Source organism: Scomber scombrus, chromosome 21 (assembly GCF_963691925.1).
Source record: "Scomber scombrus chromosome 21, fScoSco1.1, whole genome shotgun sequence".
Lineage (NCBI taxonomy): Eukaryota > Metazoa > Chordata > Actinopteri > Scombriformes > Scombridae > Scomber > Scomber scombrus.
This window is the reverse complement of record NC_084990.1, coordinates 15,481,252-15,493,737: the sequence shown is the minus strand read 5'-3', so window position 1 is coordinate 15,493,737 and position 12,486 is coordinate 15,481,252. Positions and strand designations below refer to the sequence as shown.

General features: G+C 40.7%; 1 protein-coding gene across 1 annotated transcript in view; it reads right to left on the bottom strand.

Annotated features, from left to right (window-relative positions):
• adkb (adenosine kinase b) overlaps positions 1-12,486 on the bottom strand; it is a 102,449-nt gene that overhangs the window by 76,043 nt on the left and 13,920 nt on the right. The window lies entirely within an intron of this gene.

Sequence of the window (12,486 nt, the reverse complement as noted above, 5' to 3'; positions counted from 1 at the left end):
TAACATAAAATACCTGCATTGTTGTTACACTGTTAACACATGCAAAGATACTGGTACATATGTAAAGGTACATGTGTTTAGATTTGCAAAACATGTTCTGAAACAAAAAACAACTTTGAATTTTTGTGTGATGTTGATGAAATATGTACCTTTCACATATACTTTACCAACAGACTATAAAATAGTCACAACATACAGCAAAAAAAATACTATAATATACTGTATGCAGTTTGATTGGATCTTTGATAAAGTTCTCAAGATTAGAAGATTGCAAAACACACTTTCCTACCCAAACCCTGTTTTGAAATATGCAAATTATGACAAGGCTATCAGACACCAGATATTTTGATCCAATTTCATATTTCATACTAATAAGATACAGTATGTACAATATACTGATTATCATTGTCTAGTATATAGCAGTTAGTATTCAAGAAATCAATGTAATTCTTTTATTTATGCCAGCAGCAATAATAAGACCCAACTTTCATCGACAGATATCAATCAAACTGCAACTTTGGGATACCACTGCCCATTAAACAAAAAGAAAGCACTTTTTTTTTTCAAAAGATTTAATACTTTTTGTTTTCCAAGAAGTTCCTGAAGTTGTCTCACTACCATCTCCAATTTGATTAGATTATTTTCAGCTGTTAGGAGCTCTAGTACTTCCTCTGTGTATTGCTTCATAGGACAGTAATGTCTGTTAAAAACACGCTCAAAAATTAAATAGATCTTTGAGTATACTTAATTTTGCCTCTTCCAGTTTGGAAACAGTAAATACTCAACATCTGTTTAGAACTAGTACAGAGCATGGAATTGGGACACTCTCTCCAGTGTTGCAGACAGAGGTCAATACAGGTCATAGATTACTTAATGTCCCGTTAATAACTTTGAGGAAGAAAGCACAGAGGAAATATCTGCAAAGCCTGACACTATTATGATTGCAGTACCTGCAAGACCCATGGGACAAAAACTGATATGTGATGCTGTCCTGCTCATCCCACTGTTACTTCAACAGCATCTTCTAAGAGCTGACATTTAATTTCTTTACATGTTTACCTTTGCTTCATCCCTGCGTGCCCCTCCCCTCTAACATTTCCCTTTTCTCTTCCTTCCCAGGAGACAAAGCATGCAGTCAGCTCTAATAAACAGTGGCATGGAGCCTCACAGTGACGGCGTATGCCGAGGCAACCTACGTGATCAATTATCGAGTGGCCGATTCTCTTTAATTAAAGGGTTTAAGTATTGAGTTAGCTTGGGTGGGAAGCTGAGAAGCAGCATGTAAACCAACCTCATTACACTGCAGTGATTCACCTCCCAGGAGCTGTGATCCACGCAGTGTTTACACCATACATTTGTTTCTGTGGTAACATATCGAGTGGAGGAATGGCTCAGTGACAGACCCAGTTTTTTCCCCTCCTCTTCCCTTCTCTCTCTCCATTTTCTTTCTTTCACTCTCCCTCCCACTCACTGCTGAAGAGGCTGTCACACTGGTTTGCCTTTTGTTGTGGAGAGTCTGGAGAGGTAGCACAATGTGTCCTAGTTAAAGCAGTGCCCCATCTGCCCGGCATAATTAGACAATTATGCTGGAAGGATCCGTCATTAATTCCTTTGTGGTGGCCAATTTTGCACCACAAAGAGGTCTCAGGTTTAGTTTTTCTTTGCAGATCTCTGTTCATTTACCATGGCCCCTGTTATCGTCTTCAAGTATTAATACTGTGGCAACTTGGGGCAGGAAAATATTCTCCTGCCAATATTGACTGGTTTGTGCTGTTGTAGTGAAAAGGCCAAGGGGAATATTGGCTGCTGTCTCGTGCTGAATAAAAACAAGCAGCTAGGAAACAGCACTGAGAAAACACAGGCAGACACACAACAAACAAACAACTACAGTTAATGCATCGAGGCTAGGTATACTGATGAAATATGCATTAGTGTTGCATTGTGGGATGTGTATAGACTATTATGAGCAGGAAAACCTTGGCATCAGTTTCAAAAAAACAAAACACACACACTGTCCTGCCGAGACAACCAATTCATGCTGAAATCCATTATGTTTTAATCACTGTAACTTCATTATATTCATCAGTATGTTGGACTAGTGAATCAAACACTAAATCCCCAGTTTTGAGAGATTATCATCGAATTTGTGGGGGTCACATCTGTCCAGATGACAATGTCACTGGTGTCTAACTTTATCACTGTAGTCACCAGTCCAACTCATGTTATGTCATAGCCACAGATATTCTAATTTATGATTGGATGGTAGTTCAATTGTAGCTATACCAGGACACCTCAAAGGTAGCCTCAGTCAAAGTTTCCTGACTAATGGCTGAAAACACCAAAAAGTTTGATTTTCAATTATATGAAAAGGTAGCAGCTCCATTCTGCACGTTCTGATCGTTTAGCATGCAGTTATGCTGTTAAATGCTAACATTTGTCTATATGATATGCTACTGTTAATGCTAGCTAAGATGGTAACATTAACCTTTTAAGATGTGTACAGCTAGCTGACATTAATGTTTATCACTAGTTTTTAAAAGGTATAATGAAATTAAATAATGAATTCATATCATTCTCGATCAATCCATTCAGTATTTGTCAAAATATTTTGGACTGTGTAACCAACTGACTGGCATTACTACCCCTAAATCTATACCGCTATTGTGGCTAAAATGTTAAATCATCTATTACAGGCTGAGACAGGGACAAGTATGAAACATCAAACAAAGATGTTCTTGAGACTCAATCAGAGATTAATGTCTGAAATTCATCCTATTTTCTACCTACTGCACTAAAGTTACTTTCTGACATTTTATGTCAGATGTTTTTAGTGTAAAACTTCTGCAATATGTTGTAGCATTTGTACTACTTTTTTTTTTATTAAAGACGTGATGTGACACCTCACTAGACACATGATGGTGCAAAATGGTGATGAATCAGCCTCTCCAAATTTAAATTTATGAATCACTATAAAGTCTTACTGATTGTAAGTTAAAGAACTGTACATGAGTGAAATCATTTCTGTCAAATGTCACTTCAACAGAGTATTCAACTAACCAGACTTTATACTTAATTAGATGAAACCGACAGACTGATGTTCCACCTTAGCTTTCTATCTGTTGTTATGAAGCAACCTGCTGCTTGTCAAAGGACAATTTGTCAAACAGCTTGTCCTGACAAGAAAAAACGTCAGTATAGGTCTAGAATTCAGGCCGACAAACACAACCTACAGTTATGTTTAGGCCATCTAATCATGACCCTGGGAAGTAACAAAGTTCAGCTGATGTCAGTGTATGGCATCTTGATAAGATGATTTTGCTTTCTTAAGTAGTTCAATGGCAAAAAGTGGACTTTGCTGCAGGGGACCCCTAACCAGATCATCAAGTTGCAATACACGACATTCAGCCACTAGATGTCGTACTATAGCACCAGCATCTCAGACTAAAACAAAAGTCTGCGTAGTTTACTCAATAAAGCTGGGGGAAAAAAGGAAAGAAAGCAGTCCCTGAACCGAAAATCAGATCAAACTTTCAAACTAGGCAGTGCTGATCAAATATTGATAAAAATTCAGTTCCTCAAATGTTTTCAGAAACATACTTCAGTGTACTGTTTAGCTGTAATTAGAGAAAGTTTGTGATGCGGCCGCCATCTTGGAAATGGACATGGAGGGACCCATATGCACTAACATGCATTCTCACATGCACATGCAGCTGAACCAGCTATAAAAACAAAAAATAGCTCAGATAACAGCACACACAGAGGGAGTGTGACTTCATTCACTGCTCAGGTCCACTTACTTACTCCATTATGTCTTTACATAGCAAATAGTTGTTTGTTGACATCCAGCGGGGCTGAATGTCATTTATTGGACCTTTAACCACACCATTGTCACAACTTAAAACATAATTATTTTTTTAATTGTGATTTGTAATGGTTTTGGAAAGTGGCACATTACTGGGTCATTACTGGAGTGTATTACTACAGCTGGCGTAAATGTAACTAATAGAAGTTTTTTTGTTGACTGAACTTTAGACCTACACAGTCTTTTAATTACAAGGATGCGTTGCTAACATATGTGTTCACAGTTACTCTGAATAACTCAGCTTGGCAGAGACATGTGGGAAGATATCTTACAATGTAACTCCAATCTGATTAGAGCAGTGATCTAATCAGCCATGAATTCATCTGTGAAGACAAGCAGGCAAAGAGAAAATCACCGCGGAGAATTCTGTATAATTATCAAAAATCTCACAGCGGTACATTAAAATTCTAATTACGACATATTATCTTAATTGCTAAGGAGATGCAAATCAAAACAAGGTTAACGCTGCTCCCTTAACATGCAGGAGAACATGTGGTGGGAACCCTCTTCAATATTCACTGAATCAGCTTGACTTGTTCGACATGAGAGGCTGTCATTTTGTAATGCTTCCCCCTCTTAGGGGCGATAATCCTAGCTGAGAGCACAAGTAGCAGTGGCGCAGTCTTGTAACAATAACAAAGAACAAACATCTAATTGCTGTGCATTCATTTCCTTTTATAATATCAAACAAAGCTTGTGACAGCTCATCAACAGCCAATTGATGTCATGTAACTCCAAAATGTCAAAGCCTCAGAAACACATAGAAACAACCTTATCTTAAGCTTAGTGAAAACACATTTTTCAGGTAGGTTCTGAAATGATTTTATGAAGCCAAGATAAAGAATTGAAAATTTACCCAACCCAAAAAGTGTAATCCTCCAATTTATCAACAACCTGGAGATACTCAATTCTCACTCATGGACAGAAACGCTGTATAACGCTGCAAAAAAAACACCCATGTCTAATGTCTAACAAATATGGGAGGGGAAAAGAAAAAAGTTTTCAAAAAACTGCAACTCCCATGGTACACAACAAATTGCTTGCCATAAATCGTATCTGACAGGTGCACACTGTAACTCTGCAGACATAAGACAGCTGGATGACAGCAGGCACAAGGGGTAATGGTGACAGGAGAAGAACATGCCATTGAACATGGATTTATGAGCAGGTCCGCACTGAGGCGATCCATCAGAGGATTCGCATAGCATCAAATGTGGTCATGTTTAGGATGCGTTTAGATGAGGCTTTAGAGTGTTTCAAAAGGTGCCAATACTAAAAACATGTGGGATGTGTGCAGAAATGAGAAATTTGCTGCTTTTTAAGCAGAGGAGAAGTCTGTTGCCACCCACAAAGGCGATTTTCAATCTAGTGCAGTCTCTTAATTGGAGTAGTTATGCTTTGATAGAGTGCTCCCATTTCTCCGGAGGTTCTCACAGTAGGCTAATTACAGTATGTGGCAGCTTTAAACTAACTACAGCCATTTTTGAAACATCAGATTCCTGACAGAAAATAATAAACTAGAGGCACCCTATGTTTTCACTAAAAGATATTGGAGTTTCTCTGCGAATTGGCTTTGGGACGGCGGTTACCCACATACTGTAAATTGAGTTTCTCTTTCTCACTTTCTCTCTCAAACACACACACATACAGTGCAAACACTTTCACAGACACACAGTCCTTCCCTTGCTGGACAGAAATAAATGGAGACCCCAGGAGTTCCCTTTGGCCCTGGCCCTAGCAGTCTATAGCAGAGCCGACAGCTCCGATCACTCCTGAGAAAGCCAAAGCTGCTCAGGGATCGCTTTACAATTCTCAGGGGCTCGAATAACCTGATCTTGAACTGATCCCGTGCACTGATCCTTTGGTATTGGGTTAGGAACGTGTGAAGGGGCCTGTTGAATGAGCTTGCTGGATATCAACATCCTCACTTCGTGTTGCTCCAGCCAGGCAGATTGTTTGACTTGATTAGTCTCTGCCCGAGTGTTGGACTACCCAACGTCAAGCCCTCCAGACACCGGTATCAATGTGTCAGAGGGAAAAGTGCTCTCCCAAGTCTCAAGGTGGAGCCCATTACCCTGAGTGAGAGCACTGTAAGTTAATAGGATTTGCTCCCGATCAAGAGACTGAGCTATTTCCTGAGGCTGTTACAGGCCGAAGCACAAAAATAAATGTGCCTTTATTCAACACTATTAGGCATCCCCCCTCCAAAAAAACTCCCCCACCACCCCCACTACTTTGACCCCACCCCTCTTTTTTCTCCTTGTTGGGATATCTGTTATTACTGCAGGAGGTTGTGCTCTCCCTCTTTTTTTTCACCCAAGCAGCCAGTAAAAGTAAAAGGTTGGCACTTTTTGTCTAAAGGAGCCATTTGTTCAGGTGAAAATGAAACTTGCATGGTAAGCAGAGCCCGGCCTGCCAGGGGCAGAGGGGATTCCAGATTAATCATATGGACTATACACCATGAGGATATTCATTGAGGAGTAATTGCCAAGGGGCTTTATGTAATGTATTCTCCCCATGAGGTAAAACCATGTAGCGGTGAGAAAGGATAATAGAGTAAGAGGATCATATAAAAATGTTTGCTGCTCCAACCTTTAACTTGGAGCTTAACCCTGACCTCGGATAGTGATTACAGAGTTAATTGCCAACTGATCTGAGGAGGACGCTCCATCCAGCTCCACTGCAGATGTCAATTGGGCTTAAGAGCCACCTTCTAAGGGTGCAACAGATCACGCATTGTCTTATATAATTCAAAGAAAGAACAATTAGCAGTAATAGGGTCAAGCAGAGTATGGTGTTAAAGTTTATAGCAATTAGAACTGACCAATGATTCAATGTGATCATTTTAGAATCATATTAGACCTGCAACTAACCATTTTTATCATTAATTAATCTGTTTTTTTCCTTTGAATGAATGAATGAATTTATCAATGAATCAAACATAAGAAAAATAATTAAAATGGTCATCATATGTGCCCATAGCCTAAGTTAACACCTTTATAGTTAACACACACGCACACACACATATATATATACATATATATATTGATATTGATTTCCGTCTCTCAGCCCTAATTTTAACCATATTACACAGCACTAATAGAGACCAGTCTTCCTTTGGTGTGCATGACAGCTTGAGTTTTGACAACTCAAGAGAGAAAATAAAGCACATTAGACCATATAATAAGCCTCTCTGAGTGAAAAAAAACAGACAGATTTCCTTTGAATTGGTTTAAAACCTTAAGAGAGAATAGAGCTGGTGCATTTCACCACAGATCTGAGCACAGCTCACTCAAGAAACCTGAATGTCTTCAGTGAGTCAAATAGTTAAGTTGAGCCGGTGCTGCCATAAACCCGGTGGGAGAGCTTGGAATAATCTAGGCGATGTTAATGATGCAATTTATATGTGAGGGGACTGGTGTTTGGCAGGCTCTTTCCATCTGAGCGGGCTGCACAACCCAGCGAGCTCCCAGCACCCCCTGCTAGATGGAGGGGGTGGAGTAGGAGGAGGATGTCAGAGCCCATGTGAAAAGAGGGAGCGAGCGAAGCACTGATAAGAGCCATTACTATTAGTGTCTGTCTGTCACCTGCTGTGCGTCATCCAGCCTTCTCTCTCTCCACATGCGCCCCCACCCCCGTCGCTCCATCCCCATCCGTTTTCCTGAGGCACATCACTTCAAATTTGCACTCACCTACACATTTTCCATCCTGTCACAGATATACTCAGTTGGCTTGAAAACTGAAGCAAGCTGCACTCTGAAAACTACTGTGAGCTTTGTTTCAAAACAGTTGTGAATTAGTGAAGGTGCAGACAGCTGCCAGCACTTATTCGATAAACAAAATAGCTATAGTTGAATAACTGAACTGGCACAAGGGGACGCAATATTCTAGACATACCGTTTCTCATTTTTTCCAAGCAAACACAAAGCCTAATTTGGTATTTCATTTATTACTTGGCACAATACTACAGCTCCTTAAACTTATGAACTTGGGAGAAATGAACAGTAATTGCAGGCTGTTCTTTATTTTCTTAAAACCTTTTTAACCAAAATATTTAAAGCTGTTTTTCTCAGTTGCTATGCAACACTTCAACCGCAAGAGTGGGAGCATGCTTAGAATTTGCCAAATAAATACTACTACCACAGACATTCTGCGGGGAAATATGAGAGAGGGGCATCATTCAATAATCAAATGAAAATGTAGAACAGTTGTGTAAAATGCACAATCATCCTTTCATTCATCAGTTACTTGACCTGTGTCAACAGATAATTTCAACCAATGGTTTGTTTAATGAACCATTGTTTACAGTCTGAAAGGCTCTCAGACCATTCCACAGCCATTTGAGCAGATTTTTTTCATTGCCTGTGCACCAAACATACAAGTGCCTGCTTTTAACTGCAGAACACAGCAATGTGGCAGGCGTACCAAGTGCCCTGTGAGAAATATCATTCTGTAATTTGACATGAAAATGCTGCCAGATATGTAGACTACTGTCTCTTTCACAAGTCCTTTTAGATTTCACTCAGAGCTTGCCTGGAGCCCGGGCAACTGTACAACAGCCAAGCAAAAAGCAAGCAAGCCAATGGTGCAGCCTTTCTTATTGAGCCTGGAACCAAGGACTCAAAGCAAGGACACGTTATGCAAGATATCACATTCAATTCCACTGCCAGCCTCTGAGGCCAGATGATACACATTGAGTGTGTCTGTCTCTTGAGCCCTCAATGTTAATCAACACTCTTTCCAATGCATACTTATGAGTTTCAATCTACTCCCCACGTCTTCCCTTTGGCAGCTTAAATTAAGTCACAAATTTGACGGCAAATTAACTTCAACAGGGACGGTAATATGTCACCTATACAGCAATCTGTGCCATTTTTTGCCAGGGCAACACAGATTTTGCACATTTGAGAGGAAAATTAATCAAACAAATTATTTTATCTTGAGGAAACACAGGAAAGAAGGTGCCACGTGGCGGGGCCATCAGCTGTTAACAAATCCCTCTGATGACAAAGCCTTGCATAATCGCCCAGTCAACCCTTATCATTGTGATCAAAGAGCCTGAGATTTAATGCACGCTGGTATTAACTATGACATACAGTCACAATACAGTTGAGGTGGGAGGAACACATGCTCAGACAGTGCGTGCACGTACGTGTGTGTAAAGGGGAGGTGGATGTGGAACCAACAGAGATCTCCCCACTTCATCATTGAGTAAATGGCACCACAGACGTGAGCTGCGACTTCACAGCTGCCTCATGGTGGGTGACATTGAAGCCCACGCATGAACACATCGCTCATCAAAGCGAATGAGGCGTTCTTTGCTTCCGCTGCTTGTGCCGAGAAAAACAATGGAAGCCCCCCTCAAGTGCACACTTGCACACCTGGAATGTCTAGAATGAGCAGAGATGGGAATGGAAAAGTAAAAAAAAAAAAAAAAAAAAATCCATTTAGTTTCATGCATCTCTCACAAGACACTTAACAGACTGTGACCTTCCACTGCTTCGTAATGGGATGGAAACGGCAAGACCTCGGTGCCATAAAACGGCTCAGAGCGGGTGCTAACAGTGGTTCTGCAATTAACCTGTCTTAAAACAAACAAGAGGATTTTGCTTTAACAACAGGCGCATACTTGAGAAGCTTGATTTCTGCTGCGTGCAACTCAAAGGCCCACCAGGGTTCAGGTTTTAATCGGTCATTAGCATGCTTATTTCGGCACAGCTGCACGAGATCTATACAACTACAAGCTCACTCAATGTGATCAAAAACAATAACAAAAGAGTCAAAGCTCTCATGTCGATCCCAGAAGCTAAAGAATGAACTGCCATCAAATATCTCAAAAGCCCTTAAAGTCTCGTCACACACAAAGAATATTTGTCTAACACTAACCATTAGTGTGAGCAGAATGTAAGTAAAAACAGCGAGCAACAGTAAAGTTGTGAATGCCCTCTTTTAGCGAAAAAGCACATCCTCCTGAAAGTTCAGTCACATAGTTTGAACACAAAAGCTCCACTCTTTCTCCTCCACTGTCCTTTTTTCTCTAAGTGGTACCAGACATAGGCATTTCTTCATTTAGCCCATTCAAATAGGGGCGAGTTGCTGTTCTTTATTTATTTAACAAAACGAGCTGTAAAAGCCAAACATTAGGTCATGGAATATTTTCACCCCGAGAAATAAGTCAATGCCTTCAATGAGACATCAAACCCAGTTTAAGTATTCCCCTACAAAATATGAGCTGGTGAGGAGCTTTTTCGAAGTCAAGTAGTGCTGTGGGATTTTTCTGTTTTTTAAATAGAACTTTCAACAGTGTGGTGCACATGCGTTTCCAATTAGGAGCTCAGAGCCAACATCCAAGCCTGGGCCCCATTCACCCCTTCCACGATTGACCAAGTCTGAGGAAATGTTAAACAGGCATCACAACCATAACAGAGACGGCAGATTTTTCAAAAGCCTTTACTTTTAAACAACAATTAAGACATCGCAGTGAATTGATGATGTAGACTGCAAACACCGCACAAAATCTAAATAAAGAAAAGGGAACATACTTAATCATAACTTGCAGTGACGCGTTCACAGCTAAGGCACTTAGACAAAGCAATTTGTCCCTTTGGCGAATGGGTACTGTCTGCTTACAGTGCAAAGAAATAAAATATGTCAATGATGTAGATTTGCGAGGATTATAATGAGAATGCACGATTTACACAAGACACTCAGGGTAGGATCTACTTCCCTGGCAGCAGCAATAACTCCCTATGAGCCTGTCTGCTCAGACTTCAATCTCTGGGCCCTAAGGAGCTGTTGGAGGACTTTGATGTTCTGTCTAAATGAATTGACTGTGCTTCTTGATACAGCCCTCCAGTCAACTGACTCCCCCCACCGATTCTGTCACCTGTGATAAACACCACGTGTGCTCAGCGGCACCAAATTCTGGATCACATGCTCAGAAACAACTTTGCAAATGACTAAAAAAATACGATTGTTGTTTACCACATCACCCTATCTGTGCAGAAGCCCTTTGATGTGTGAGGCTGTATGTGAGCAAGCAACGCTGGGCTGGTTTTTGTTACCTTACAGCCCTGCAACATCCAGCAGGTGAGCCTTTATGTTGTATGCCCCTTCAGGGTATGGTGTTTGTTAGAGCGTTGCTCTTTTTTTTTTCCTTAGGAATCAGAGCCAGAGAGCTCTGCATACAAGCTTGCAACTTCACTGACTTGATCCAAACAAGATCTAAGGCTTATTGAGGAGCACTGGTGCAGAGCTAAGGAAGTACAAATGTGTTGATACATCCACCATGGGATTTCTACTTTGTCACAATGTGTGCTTTGAATATGGATAAGTAGTGACAGGAGCCATAATGCATGAAAAATACAAAAAAGTAAATGTCCCAGTGCTAAAGATAGCACTGGGTACAAGCAACTAGCAAACACTGCAACGGATGATTTCAATCACAGAGTGGGGCAGAGACAGCGGCTAGAGGAAAACAATACTTATCCGTCTAAGCTTTAGCTTGGTCAATTCTCATTTGACTAAATCCAATTACCATTGATTCCGCATCTTCTTAAAGCCGAGGTTTAGGTTTTCCTTGATAGTGCAGAAATCTTAACTCGGATGAAGCGGCAGTATTTAACCTATTACAGCCTCCGATGAAGCGGTTGGGTTTTGGAGGAAAGTACGAGTTCTACTGGCGAAGGCATTGATCCTCCCACACCCTGGGTTTTCCCAGCGTGTGCAGCGATTCCTGTGCAAAGCCTCTGAACACTTTTCTCTCTCCTCCAGCGGCGATGGTGCTCCTGAGCAAACCTGACCTGGATCGAGCATCTCATTTAGTCAGTGGGCCCTTTGATGTGGATTCAGTGCTGCAGTGCATATCATTCGTGTTTGAAGGTTCAGCTTCCACAATACAGCAGGGTTTGAAGTTTCACATATTGCAGGTGCTACAATGTGATAATCTGGGAGCCAGTTATGCATTATACATTTTTCATAAAAGAACACCATCACCTGAAAGTGAAATGTGGAAAAGTCAGCGCTTCAAGGTATATATTGACAGAAACTGTTTCTGAGACTTCTGGGTGTGGGACGAAAACACTCATGTTATCTTGAGCATTTCAGAATCAGCACTACATCTTCACTCTAAAGGGGGTAAATATCCAAATAAACAGAGTAGAATAACATTTGACTGGAGTCTGCCATGCCATTATAAGACCAATTTTAGTTGACTGAACGCTACTCAGAGGGCACAGAGGCCATGACGGCTCATCCTCCAGCGAGGGCCAGCAAGGAAAATCTCTTTCTCCATCTGATTTCACAAGAGAGTTGATACGCACCTTGGGGCAGTTCCTTTGGTGTCTTCTTAAATAAAACATGGTAAATGCTTGTCAAGATCTATGTCTTAACTGAGGCAGACCAAACTGAATCAATGGCTTAAGCTACTTGTAGTGACACAAAATCACTGTTGAGAATTTTGCAATTAAAATTTTCAAGGTTAACTCTAGTGGGAAAGTGAGCCCACCAGCTTTTTTAAAATCCAGCTGTAACAAGCACACAAGACTTAACATTTTAGAAAAAAGGAGGTGTTGTTACTAAAAGAATAAAATCATGTTGGCAGTTAATGTCTGTGAGTGAGTGAG